Source organism: Saccopteryx bilineata, chromosome X, assembly GCF_036850765.1.
Source record: "Saccopteryx bilineata isolate mSacBil1 chromosome X, mSacBil1_pri_phased_curated, whole genome shotgun sequence".
Lineage (NCBI taxonomy): Eukaryota > Metazoa > Chordata > Mammalia > Chiroptera > Emballonuridae > Saccopteryx > Saccopteryx bilineata.
In genome coordinates, this window is record NC_089502.1 from 34,918,281 (window position 1) to 34,931,362 (window position 13,082).

The 13,082-nt window shown below is 35.0% G+C and overlaps 1 protein-coding gene across 4 annotated transcripts in view; it reads left to right on the forward strand.

The window, feature by feature from the left end:
- The first annotated feature begins 353 nt into the window (after positions 1 to 353).
- Positions 354 to 13,082, forward strand: part of IL13RA2 (interleukin 13 receptor subunit alpha 2) — a 73,903-nt gene continuing 61,174 nt past the window's right edge. The window contains exons 1-2 of one of the 4 annotated variants that reach the window (XM_066249093.1): positions 354 to 597; positions 3,009 to 3,062. The gene's annotated coding sequence lies outside the window, so the exon portion shown is untranslated. Of the gene's footprint in view, positions 598 to 2,487; positions 2,615 to 3,008; positions 3,063 to 3,521; positions 3,542 to 10,697; positions 10,796 to 13,082 lie in introns of those variants that run through there. The other 3 variants (XM_066249095.1, XM_066249097.1, XM_066249098.1) reach the window with 3 other exon arrangements.

Sequence of the window (13,082 nt, forward strand, 5' to 3'; positions counted from 1 at the left end):
GTCTAGCCTTTGAAATGCTGACACTTTCCTTCAATTGTTCAAACAAATTGTTTCCATAAACATGCTGTAAATGTTACAGGATTTTATAACAAGAAGAGGGAGATACAGACATTTCTTACTATTTCCAAATGCCTTTTATAGTCTAAAGTGGTATCAGCATTCCCTTTGTTCTTCCTTTTAGTCAGTTCTACTTAAAAATAACTCATTTGGAGATAAGAAATGAAAATGGAAAGCACAAAAAGGAGGAAATCGAGGGGGCAGCTTTCCTGTTCTGTTTGAGAACTTATTTCCTAAGAATGGGAAGGCTTGCAGTCACATGAGAAAGCAAGTCTAACACTTCATTTCTATTTTGTTAACTAAGGTAACCAAATACCTTTGTTTGGATTTCTTTTTTTTTCTTTTTAGTGTGAGGAAATGAACTGTATCACCTTAATGAAAATAAGGAGCTGTGTCACCTTGGGAGAGAAAAGTTTGGTATTAAAATCTCAGGTTTTTAATAGGTAAGGACCCCAGAAGCAGGAATAAAAGGAGCATGGTTTATATGGAGTGAGGCTGACTTATTCACCTGATCAAAATTAAGGTTCATGAGAGATCCAGGTGAGATATTTTCTGATTATGTTCTGACAACATCTCTCCATTTTTTCCTGAACATTTTTTTACTCGTTTTCAGCTCCCTGCAAACCACTTGCTGCTACCACTTCACAAATCAATCCATGGCTCTCTCCATTTTATTTTCACTTGCCTTCTACTATTTTCCGCCTCTATTCCTTTTGCTTCTTGCATGTGTGCCTATGTGTAAGTATTTATAAGTGACACATTTGTGATTGTGTATATGAATCGGTATATCTAACTAAATAATGATGAAATTTGACTTGTGAGCACTGAGTAAATGTTTTAAAATAGATGAAAGCAACATCCAATGATTGCAGTTGGATAAATTATACTTACTATTTTTGTTTTCAACTTAGTGATTTAACCAATGATTGATGCCTTCACTAGTATATAAATATAGAGCTTGTCATAGTGCCAATCTGTATATTAGCTATCCCTTAGAGGTTTATTCAACTCATTCATTCATTTATTGAGCACTTAATGTGCTTCAGTTACTGTTTTAACTATTTGGGTGTTATCAGTGAACAAAATAGACAAAAATACCCGCTGCATAGAGCTACAGTTTAGAAGAGGGAGACAGGCAATAAAGGAAAGAATAACCAACTAATTAACTAGGAAATACATGCTTTGAAAAATACAGGGATGGAGTGTTATGTGTGCCTGGGAGTGGAGAATTGGTGCAGGTTGGAATTCTAAATAGTATGACCACACTGTAGGTCTTATTGAAATGGAGACATTTGGAAATCCAAAAGACCAATTTAGGTATTAAAGTAGACTGAATTTTAGATCCCCTCCATTCTCACTACAAAGCTGATACCTATTCTGCCTACATGTAGGATTGGTCCCAATTGTAAACCATGTTAGGGTTAAACATAGAGGGGAACCACTGCTCTCTCTTGCTGAGAGCCTGATTCAGCAATGTAAGACAGACATTTTGGAGAGACATTAGTTGTTGTGCTACTGTGTAAAAGACAACTTTTAATATTAGCAGAACCTTCATAATTTCCAAAAGCTCAAACTTAAAATATATAACATATGGCAATTAGACCATAAAAATGTACCTTGAGATACACTATGTAATTCTGCAAAGAATCTAACTTCATAAAGTGATGTGGTCTGGAAATGAGGACGCATATGTAGTGCTCAGCCCAAATATTTTTCTGGTGACATAAGAATTGTGGGTAGCCAAAAACCACATCACCCACTCCAGATTTCTGGCTTCCTCCCAAGAGTCTAAACATTTGGTTCCTGAGAAAAGCACTTGAATAATGTCTTGGCCTCTGGACAGGGATACCACAAATCTAAAACTGCATTGCCCTTACTTCATTTTGTGAGCTGGAGTTAGGACTTAAATTTTTCTTTTAAGTTGTATTTTTTTTCCACTGTGGTAATGCAGGTATATTTTCGATAATCTGGGCATTATTGCTGAATGTTATTCTAGGAGATAAAATTTTATACAGAAGGAGCAGATTCTATAGATCCTGTGAACATTCTAAATGCATGCTAATGAGTTTTAGAGGACAAAACATGAAAAAAAGAAACTCAGATCCAGGAAGACCTTAGCAGAACCCTGAAACAAGGCATTTATCTAAAAAAAAAAAAAACAACCCAGAAAATAGGTCACAGGATATGAGACGTACTCTGGGGGTGATATTGAAAAAACAGTATTTATTAACTCATAAGATGAGAAGCCTGAGGGATAATTTTATAATTGTCTTAAAATATCAATGACTCAGATGCAAATAATAGTCAACAAATAGTCTCTTTATTCTTAGATGATTAAATAGACTTAAGAAAAGCCACGGGAGATTTCAGTTAGACTTAAGTGGGAATCTTGATTGTGAAATACTGGAAGTGGTTCCTGAGGAAAGTTTTGTGGAATCTTATTACTAGAGAGGTTTATAAAAAGAAGAATGTTACATTCATATGTGATGGGTAGAGTATAGAAGCAAGACCTAGTGACTTGAAGGTTCCTTCTGTAGTACTCCGTTTGGTACACCAGGTCTTTTAAAATCATGTTGTCTTTGTATAATGTTGGAGTAGACTGGTATGAGTTGTACTTAAACTATTGGTTAAGTGATATTTTAAAAAAATATATACCTTTTGTAAACAAATTATAACCTTTAGTAGTTTCCTTTTATATCCAAACACATCATGATAGTTCGAGTAATAGCTCAGTCTGTACTGTTTCACTTTGTCAGTAGTAATTACTCCATTTCTGATGATTAAAATAATGTGAATGATGCCAATCCACACAAATTATGTTACTTCAAACATCTTGTAAAAGAAAACAGTATTTATTTGAATAATGTTCATAGATATTTTCAGAAAGTTATAACATTTAATGGTCTTTTTCTATAAATTTGCTTGTAACCCATATAACTCTTCTCACATAGGGCTTGCAGAGACAATTCACAAGAAGTGGCTGAATCTCTCACACATTTTGAAAGGTAAGTTTTAATTTTATTAAAATATATTTAAAATTGTATGACATAAATGTGTTTGTAATGAAGTAAAATTTATTTTTAAATATATTTTTTAATAATTAGAGTTGGATGTGACATTGAAGGTCATTAAGCTTATTTACTGTTGAGAAAATTGAGGTCCTGAAAAAAGGAAGTTTGTTTGTAATGTAACATTAGGGACAAAACTCAGGTCCTCTAACTCACAGTCTAGTGCTCTTTACAAGACACGTCACTAAATCTTTCTCTGTTTTGGTGTTTGGTGGTTATTTGTCTGGTGAGGTGGCATGAGTATGTGCATTTCTGTTAAGGCTAAGAATCTGTTCGTTCACAGAAGTGTGACAGCTATATGAAAGTGATAGACAATTCAGAAGACTATGTCTTTTTTTTTTTTTTTTAGAAGACTATGTCTTTAAAGAAGAGAGACACAAGAAAAGTAATGTGGCAAAGGGAGGCTCATACAGAAGGTATTTCCTGATTTTAGAGATGACCTTATTTTGGGGGACTCTTCTCAAATAAAGGATGAGGACCAGGGAGAGTTACTAACTTACCATTCATGAAAATATAAATGATGGTTGATATCATTAGTATTTGTCTCATATTAAATATCTTAGATGGTAGTTAAGAAATTAAATGTGTTCTACCAAACCTAATGAACAAGATTTCAAAACACTGAACTTTTCACAGCTATTGAACTTTTTTTCTAAAATGTTCATAGTAAGCAGCATCTATGTAGCTTGAAATTAGAATCCACCTGTGTTCTTTAGTATTTGAGTGACATAGTAAATGAGAATCACATGCAGTGTGGCAAAAGATACATTGTAATGTGGAAGGCCAATATCATACCAAACATTTGACATTTTCCCAGATATCTTATGAATTTCTTATGCTTTGTTGCCTTTGAACTGGAAGGCACTGAGACATAAAATAAGAAAAATGCAGATAGGCCAAATTTACTCACAATAATCTTAGATTGTCTTAAATAAAAACCATTTTTCTTGGACCCATCTCAAGTTCTGCCATTGCAGACAATTCAAGTTCTCTCTCACATTTTTTCTCCCTCTGACCTACCTTCCCTGGCCCTATCACATATGCACTGTATGTTAGACTCCAAGAACTTAAAGATGAATCAAAATATATTTCCTTCTCTCAAGAAACTTTCAGTCTAATCCAGGGAGGTAAAGAGTTAAAGAGATAATTATGGTACAGTCTACTGAATACTATGAGAGCTGGAAGCATTTTTCCATATGGGTTTATTAAAACCCAGGCTATGAGTTTCAGCAAGGGGATTATGTCTGAGTGGAGTTTCAAATGATAAATTGGAAGATCTCACTATCTTTTCATTGGAATATTGAAAATATTTCCCAACTGGACTTCTTGCTAACATGCTTGCCCTACTGCATTTTGAAGAAGCTTCTAGTTCAAAGGCAACAAAGCATAAGAAATTCATGAGATATCTGGGAAAATTCCAAATGTTTGGTATGATTTTATTGAGGAGTGAAGGGATCCAAGTACAGAAGATAAGCAGAAGCTAAATCGTGAGGTACCTTGTGTACCATGAACCCTATTTTGTGGAAATTGAAGAGCAGTGTCATTATGTTATAAGTGAAAGGACTAACTAAGTCCGATTTACTTTTTCAATGGTGGCTGCTAAGTGGAGAATAGGTTGGAGGTGGGTAAGCATGATGATGGCAGGAAGCCCAGTTAAGAGGCAGCATGAAGAAGATGATGACATTAACAGGGCCATGGTGGTGGGAATAGAGAGAGGTGGACAAATTCAAAAAGTAACTAAAAAATAGCATTGACAGGACTTCATGATGGATTGATTGTAGATGAAATAAAAGGAGAGAACAAAGAGAGGTTATCTTATCTGGCTTGACTAACTAGATAGCAGTGCCATTCTCTGAAATCTGGAACACAGGAGGATGATCACCTCTAGGTGAGGGAGGAAGAGGATGAGTTCAGATTTGAACATAATGAGTTGGACTTGCCTGGGAGACATCCAGGTGAATATTTTTAGTAAACAATTTGATATAATGTAGCTCAGAAGAGTAGTATGTATTTTCCCTTCTCTGTCTCTTCTGAATGCCCTTAGAGACCATCCTCAACAACTTGGCCCTTGATTCCACATTGTCCTGGACTTACCCCTTGTTTTCCTTGTTTCCTTCTGCTTCCCAAAGGCAGACATTGTACACCCATCTGTACCTTTTGCAATGGTTCCTGACTTGTGTGTATATGAGTGAGGACTTTGTAAAGGCTTCTGAAGACTTATACTTGGCCACCTTACTGCTGAAGTAATTTTGGGGGAAAATGGCACATTAACACTTATAAAAGGTGCAAAAGATATTCATTCAAGTGTTTATAAATATCTATAAATATCACAAGTCAGATTTATATGTTTACTTGAAAGAACGATAGAATATTTTCCATTACCCACCCCTCACTTCTACTTTAAGTATTTCAACCTTTAGGAAGAAGTGGAAATAACTGCTTTTCTCCACTGGCTTTCTTACCATCCTTTATTCTCGCTTCTGAGCTCCTACAGTTCTGCACCCTAGTTTGGCATGTGGAAGTAATAAACGAGGGAAGGGATCTAGTCATTGTTATTTAATGTTTAGGGGACCATAATTATCTGTCAATGTGGTATCCTGAGACACTCTCTGCTGTATTTTTGCCAAAGGAGGGGCCTCTATTATATCAACAGTGAAACTTGAGGGATTTCTGTTAAGTATTTACAGTAAATAGTTTCTCTTTCTTAAAAAAAATGCAAGAGGTTTAGGCATGTTTTTCAAGTGTGGGAATGAGGTCTTTGATGACTTAACAATTCTTGCTTTCTCATCTCTTTCCTTTTTGACACTGTTTCATTATGTTTACTCTCCCTCTTTGGGGATTTTAAAAATTTCATATATGTATTCACACATTTATTCCTTACATGTCACTAAAATTTACCAGTCCTAGTTTCTGCACTTTGCAAAATACCCAAGATAAGAATTGATTATGCTGTGCAAGTGTGAAACACTAACACCTATCAGCTTATTTCCACATTGACCTCTCGAATACTTTATGTGGATATCACTGGATTTTTAGAAAAAAAAATCCTGTTTTGGAAGCTCGTCACAAAGGAGTGATGCCAATATTTGGATTTGTAACCCCAGTAGGTGATAAGGGGTAAATCTTGGCAAGTAAATGGACAGGTGGTGCTTTATTTTATTTACCCCCTGCTCACTCTTCCAATCAAAACCTTCTATCACATAATTCATACATAGGCTACTGTGTGCCAGGCACATAGTAGGTGCTTTACACATATCAAGTCATCTAATTCTCACTACAATCTTGTGAAGTAAGCCTTAATACTATAGTCATTTTAAAGGTGTGGAAACTGAGGCATAGAGATGATTAATTCATTCTCAAACATCACTCAGTAAATGACAGTGCTGAGATTCAAATTCAGGCACTCTGACTCCAGATTTAATGCTCTTAGACAATATACTAAGATATGAACCTGGGACAATCAGGTTAGTATGTGTATCTGTATTTCTCTCAGCTATTCTGTGTCTTCTTCTAAACGCGTGTCACATATACATATGCTGGAGAGCAGCTCAAAACCAAGGAAAATCATACCCAGCTTTGCTCTCAACATTTAAACACAGCACACAAGGATTGAATCTACCAAAAAGTTCAACTGAAAGTAGTAGTAATAAGGTATCAGTGCAACCATTTGGTGACATAAGAAAAAGGAAGATTTAAAAATATATGTTTTTGGCTTAGCCTGTGGCGGCACAGTGGATAAAGTGTCAACCTGGAATGCTGAGGTCACAGGTTCGAAACCCTGGGCTTGCCTGGTTAAGGCACATATTGAAATTGATGCTTCCTGCTCCTCCCCCCTTCTCTCTCTTTTCTCTCTCTTTCTTTCTCCTCTCTAAAATGAATAAATAAAAAATTGGAAAAAATAAAAGTTTAAAATATATTTTAACAGCTTAATGAGATATAATTGATACACAAAGAACTGCACATATTTAATGTGCATAGTTTGGTGAGTTTGGAGGACTTTTTTAAGGGTATCTTCTGAATACTGAAACTACTCTTCTCCAGATAGATCTTCAATTATTGCTCCTTGGTTGTTACATGGACATACACAAAATTAATTGGCCTTCAAACTTGAAAAGGAAGGGAATGAAATGGGGAATGAGATGTCTATAAGTAAGGAAGTTTCATATTTTAATGTGGTACCTGACACCAGCCAGGCAAGGAAAAGTTCTATATAGTGTAAGAGCTATTGAAATAATAAATCTTATAAAAAACAAATCTGTGTGGATTTTAGAAACTTAGTGATTAGCAATGCAGTGTTAACATTGCTAAAACTTTGACTAAAATAAATACGTTTAGAATACGTTTAAAAGAAAAATGACTGAATTCCTTCTGAGAGGAGACTATGCAGGATAATGTGTTTTTATAATTGAGAGCAAAGGACAAAAAGAATAAGACTAAAGAACATCATTTAATTTTTCTAGTGATATTTGATTATTGTTTCAATCAGGAAATGTTCATCTTTCTTTTTTTTTTTCCTTTGAGGAAAGGGAAAGGGTGCAATAGGTCTTGATATAAGTAAGAATTAACAAAATACCTGCAACATATTGGTGTCCAATAATTGTTACTTAACGCAATGATTCACTGATCATTCCAGGAAGGCAGGTTTTTATCTGAGTTTTCAACATTCTGTCTATTCTGTTAAAGAGTGGCTGGAATTTAAGGATCATCATGAAATATTTGTGATGGGATTAACAAACTAATACATTTGTTTATTTTTTTCTAAAAAGAAATTTAATGGATCATTTTCTATATCTCTGACACAACATTGTGATACATACTGTCAACACATAGACACTGTGAAGTACGTCAGGAAAATAAAAACCAGAAGAAATAGAGAAGTTTTAAAATGTGAGAACTGAAATGAACCTTAGGGAGTTATGTAGATTAGTCATTTCCAAATTCTTTTTAGTTGATTGACTTTTTCTTCAAAAGAAATTTTATGCTAAAACTTAATAAATAAGGACAGATAAAAAAATAGTTTGTTCAGTTTGAAGTAAAGAGTGAAGAAGTGATCTGCTTTCATGGTCACCTTCTTAGAGACTCTTGAGCTTTCTCTGGGAAAATCCTAAAGCTCCACATTGCAGGGTTGGAACTAATCGAGACCAATTCCCTTGTTTTATTTATGGGGGCCCTAAAATCGAGAGAGCAAAGTGAGTTGATAAAATCACAGTGTTAGAAAGAGACCAATAGTTTTGTTTTGTATCGTTCCTATTCATGTAAACGAAGCTTGGATCATCTTTCTTTAACGTTATGGTAATTCTCTAGAGTCCTTAGTTTTCCAGTTATATCTTTTATGTAAAAACTTTTTAAAATTCTTTTAAAAATGTTTTCTATTGATTTTGAGAGAGAGACAGACAGACAGACAGAGAAGCATCATTTTGTTGTTTCACTTAGTTGTTCTGTTTAGTTATGTATTCATTGATTGCTTCTCTTACATACCCTGACTGAGAATTGAACCCATGACCTTTAAAACACCGGTTCGATGCTTTATCTACCGAGTCACCCAGCGAGTATTGGTTTTCTAGTTTTAGAGCTATCCATGCTTAACCCTGCTATACAATCTAAACAAATGATCACCAGGAAATCTCATTTAGTCTCAGAGCTTTAAGTACCATGCATATACCATTAACTCTCAATTTTTATCTCTAGTACTGAGCTCTCTCTTAAGCCTCAGACTCATATATCCAAATATCTCTGCATATCTACTTGGAAGTTTAATGAGCAGCTCCAACTTTTCATATTCAAAACTAAATTCTTTTTTAAAATTTTTAAATTTCTTTTATGATTTTAATTTATTGTGTTTATTCAAGTGTCCCACAGAATATATCTCCCCCACCCCCATGTTCCCCTTGCCCCCCCACACCCCCTCCCCCAATGCCTTCCTCCCTTCCCTCCAGGATTTGCTGTCCTATTCTCTATAATGCTGTTATGTATATATATTATAATTTTATTAATCTCTTTCCATTCTCTAATCCCATCTTCTCTTCCACTTTCCCTCTGACAACTTTCCCTCTGGTCCCTTTGTTCCCACCTCTGCCTCTGTTCTGTTCCTCAGTTCACATTGTTCATTGGACTCCTCAAATGAGTGAGGTCATATGATATTTTTATTTCTCTGCCTGGTTTATTTCACTTAGCATGATAGTTTCCAGGTCCATCCATGTTGTCACAAAAGGTAAGATTTTCTTCTTCCTCACAGCCTCATAGTATTCTATTGTGTATATATGCCACCAAGCCTCCTCCTCCTCCAGTATGCCCCCTTTCAATATATGGCATCATCATTTCCTAGTTGTTTAGAGTAAGAACCTTGGCATCATTTTTGATTACCCCCTCTTTTGCATGCCCCACATCTATTCCTTTAGAAAATCATACCTATCTTGACTAAAGATATATTCAGAATGTGGCATTTCTCACCGTCATAATGCAAGTCACCATCAACTTCTGGCTGGACAATTGCAAGAGCTGCCCAAGTTATCTCCCTACTTCCATTTTATACCCATCTAATTTATTGTCTATTCAGCAGCCAGAGTTATCTCTAAGACATAACTAATTTTATATACTCCTCTGATCAAAACCTTCCAATGGCTCCCCATCACACTCAGAACAAAAGCCAAAGGTTAAAATGGTCTCTGAGACACCACACAAACGGCTCCCTCCACCTCTCTGACATGTTCTTCTTTTATTCCTTCCTTGCTTACTCTGTTCCAGCAACACAGGCTCCATGCCACAACCCACCCGTCACAGTTCCTCTTAAGGCTCATTACACTTGCTATTCAGCCTGCCTGAAACATTCTCTACTCAGTTAACTGCGTGACTTTCTCCATCTTTTTATTCAGGTCCTTCCCTAGAGAGGTCTTCCTGATTATCTTTTCTAAAATAGCTTCTTTGTCTCACTCTACCCATCACTGCCTAGCTCCTTACCCTGCTTTATTTTTAATGGCATTTATCTTACCTAACTTATTTTTACTTGTTTATTTGTTTATCATCTATCTCCATTACTGGAATGGAAGTTCAGTGAAGGCAAGAATTTGTTTTTTTATTGTCCTATCTCAATTACCTAGCACAGAACTCAATGAATGAATAATTCAATGGCAGTAACCTAAGGAGACAGTAGGTCATAGTTTGGGAAAAGAAATAAAACACTTCTTCACAGATATTATGCTGTTAAGATCATCTCAGTATTAGTGTAAAAGATACAGTTCTCTTTTCAGGAGATATGGCCACTTTGAAATCAAATGTTAATATGCAGTAAATATACTCTGTAAAATTTATGGTGTTTGTCTAAATTAAGTGTAAATATTTATAAATGAGATGGTTTTGAAATTCAATTTAGTAACCCATTAGAAGATTTAAAAACCCATATGCCACTAATAGAATGGCAACTTGAAAAAATTAATATGTATTGTTGATCATTATCTTTCCTGAAATTCTGGTGTGCTCTGGTTGTTAGGAATTGTCTGCTGGTTGTCCAGGCTCCAGCTGGGTCTTAAATTCCTAACGTTATTAAGGCTCCATCCAAGGACACACATTAGTACACTCTGGTTTCCTGTTAGTAGTTCATTAACAAGTTCATTATGCATTTTGTTCCTGTCTCAGCATTATCAAGAGACAAACTGGGAAAGATCATGATGTTAAGATAAAATTCTATATGATTGCTTCTCTGAACACTTTTGGTTGAAGAACTATTTACTTTCTAATACAATCAAATTTTAAAGGGGGTAAATGAGAGAGCTGTTTTATAACTTGTATTCTTAGAAAAAAATTTAGGTAGCAAAGACTCGTATCTGGCGAATACGAACTAATTAAAAATACAAATAATTCTTAGTTTTCTTTAATGAGTTTATTGAGAAAAGGCTCTCATTAATTATTTTCAAAGGATTCAAATAAATTAAAAAGTGATTAATACTAAATAGCAGTGTGGTAGAGTAGAAACAGATTCCTATATAGGCTATTAGTAACTAAATGAGCTGATTAGATGATCTCTCCATTCAGGGCCTTGGTTTACTTGGCTATAAAAAGAGGGTGTTAGACTGGAATGTTTAGATTTGTTTCAGTATTACCAGTGTAAGATTCTGTGAACATGATACTTCCTGATCTTTGAGAGTAGGAACATCAGTTCTTGTGATATGATTAATAAATATTTTATCTTGATAATTGTTGAATCTAGCTAATGGACACATGCAATTTCATTGTACTGTTTTGACTTTTTATGTGTGCTTCAGTATTCTTAAACAATAGCAAATTTAGAAATTAAATTATTAATAAAATGCTTGATAGCAGATAATATACTATAATACATTCAAACTGATCTTGTGAAGTCTAATGCTTTTTTTTTTTTTTTGGTCTACACTATTTTCTTTCATTGTCCTCTGAAACATTTATACAATATTACAATATAGCAGTCCCACTTATCATTCCAAAGCAGTTTTCTAAAGTTTTTCAGTGCCAAGGTTCAGACCAGATTAACAAATTTCCCAATGTACAGATTATCAAGGTAAAGGTATTTATTGATCAAGAAGCTAGCAAAATTTTCTTACAAGCCTGATCTAATTTACATTGATTTGGCAACTCACAGCATGTAATTTAGATTGGCTTAGCTATCTATAACTCATTCTTAAATCCAGGCTGATTTTCCCCCTTGCCACCCAAACATTGCCAGGCCACTTCTAGAAGATAATGTGGCGGACTACATTGTAGCTTAGAAAGTGTCCTTTGATGTTAAGCAATACTGGGTTCTAATTCCTATTTCAACCTTTTTCCTAAAAGTGAGACCGTGAGAAAATTTTCAACTTCTCTGAGCCTCAGTTACCTTTTCTGTAAAATGGGAATGTCAATAGTAGTGTCTATGTCATGAGGTTTTAGTGGGGACTAAATAACATGGTTAGTTATTAAATATACTGTCTGACAAGCAACTTAAACCAACAATATCAGCCTATATCTGTCATCTTTGTTTTTGCATTTTGCTATTTGCATTAGAATAAAACTTATGTGTGGGGAAAAAAGAGGGAGGAAATGTGGCTATTTTGGTTACTTTTACTGGAAGCATTCAATACCTACTCATTGAACATCTGTTATACTCTAAGAACTTTATTTACAGAGGCACTAACCTAAGGCACACTTTTTGTTCTTAAGGAAATCACAGACAGCAGTTTCTTCTTATCTGTGGTTTTGCTTTCTGCGGTTTCAGTTACACATGGTCAACCACAGTCTGAAAATAGTAAATGAAAAATTCCAGAAATATACAGTTTGTCAGTGTTAAATGGTATGCTCTTTGACTAGTTTGATGAAATCTTCTGTTGTCCTGCCTGGAGCGGAAATCGTCTCTTTGTCTGGCATATCATTGCTATCTACACAATCTGCTCTTTAATCACTTAGTGGCCCTCTAGGTTATTAGATTGAATATAATGGTATCACAATGCTTGTGTTTAAGTAACTCTTATTGTATTTAATAATGACCCCAGAATGCAAGAGTAGTGATGTGGCAATTCTGATATGCCAAAAAGAAGCCATAAAGCATTCCCTTTAAATTAAAAAGTGAAAGCTTTTGACCTAATATGGAAAGAAATAAATCCATGTGCCCAGGTTGCTAAGATCTATGTTGAGTCCCTTGCTGGATAGCTCAGTTGATTAGAGCATCGACCTGAAGCACAGAGGCTGTGGTTCGATCCCTGGTCAAGGCACATACAGGAGCAGCTCAATGTTCCTGTCTGTCTGTCTGTCTCTCTCTTGCTGAAATCAATAAATAAAAAATTTTTAAAAAGAAGAAAAAAAGAAAAGATGTATGTTGAGAATAGGTCTTCTATCCATGAAATTGTGAAAAAGTAAAAAGAAACTTATACTAGTTTTGCTGTTTGACCTCAAGCTGTAAAAGTTTGGGTCACAATACATGGTAAGTGTTCAGTTAAGATGAAAAACACATTA